Genomic DNA, 1,382 nt, shown 5'->3' with positions numbered 1-1,382 from the left:
GTGATCTGTCCCCAGTTCCCACCCCGTCTCTCCTGTTCCCAAGTCCCGATGGGTGGACAGCACGCCAGTGGTTAACACATAAGACTTCTCCACCCTCCAGAAGGTTCTCTTGCCTCGGCCCCTCTCCTGCCCCTCCATCCCCTCCACCCCTCCTGCCCACAGCCTGGCGCCCTGGGAAGTCTCAGGTGGGGTTGGGTGGGGCTCTGGCCACGCGGGGCAGGCCCCTACCTTGATGTGGCCCCCGAAGGTGTCGAAGTCGAAGAAGCTGCAGATGTGGCTGGTGTAGGGGTAGCACCCGGCCTCCATCTCCCCCGCGATGACCAGGTTGCGGCTCAGCAGCCCGACCTCGGCCCGCATGTCCACACCGTCAACCTCCTCCCCGATGTGCAGGTACCTGGGCTTCCCTGGGGTTACCTCAGGTCCATGTCGCCATCGACCCAATAGGCCAAGATGTTGGAGGCAGTTCCTCCGGGGCAGCAGCCCATGATCAGCACCACTACGGCCTGGATGGGGAGGATGTCAAAGGCCACTCCCAGGGCGGGGAGGCCGCCTCTGAGCAGCCACACATGCTCAGACCTGGGGCCGGGGCCGGCACGGCTGTGTGTCCCCAGGATCCGCCCCTCTCCCCCTTTTCCGGACTGAAATCCCCAAGGTGATAGGCGGACACAGGGCTTTGCGGGAGAGACAGGTGCCCGGCGCCCTGCAGCTGCTGTGGGCACCGGGTGGGCAGAGCGATGTAGGCCCCCTCAGGGGCCCTGCTCCCGGGCTGGAATGCGGACGTGTGGGGGTGATCCAGGTCCCCCCAGGCAGGTGAGGACCGGGCCCTGGACATGGCACCGCAACGAGATAGGAAACCTGGGCTCTGCTGACCCCCCAGAGCTCATGCCTCGACTGTCACGCGGCTGAAATTCTTACGGATATGACGCGCACCATCCCCCCCGCCCCCACCTCTGTGAGGCCCCTGCCACAGCCCGTATTCGTGAAAGCGAGCCCGTCTGTGCCCAATTGGCTTCAGCCTCAGGGTCTGCAGCTACACCTTCTAGAAGCTTCTGTGCCCAGCACGGTGGCCAGGGGCCGGCTCCGGGTGCCTCCATGGCCCCGCTGGACAGCGCAGGGTTCACCAGCCCCATACTGGCCGCTCCCTCTCTCTCTCCCCCTCCCTCCTCCTGGCCGGGGAGAGAGGATGCTCTGAGCCCGTACCACTGGCCCCAGCCGCACCCCTCCCCCCAACCCGGGGATAAGAGCTTGAAACGTTGCAGCTGCGTTTGATTGTCAGCCCGAATCCTGCCTGCACCAGGTCCCTGAGTGCTTTTCTGGAACGGAGGCCCCAGCCTGCTTCTAATTTTGTTGTTGTTGTTGTTAATCCTCCCCTGACGATAGTT

Source organism: Myotis davidii, unplaced genomic scaffold (assembly GCF_000327345.1).
Source record: "Myotis davidii unplaced genomic scaffold, ASM32734v1 scaffold2730, whole genome shotgun sequence".
Taxonomy (NCBI): domain Eukaryota; kingdom Metazoa; phylum Chordata; class Mammalia; order Chiroptera; family Vespertilionidae; genus Myotis; species Myotis davidii.
The sequence above is the reverse complement of the archived record's forward strand: the minus strand, read 5'-3'. Positions refer to the sequence as shown.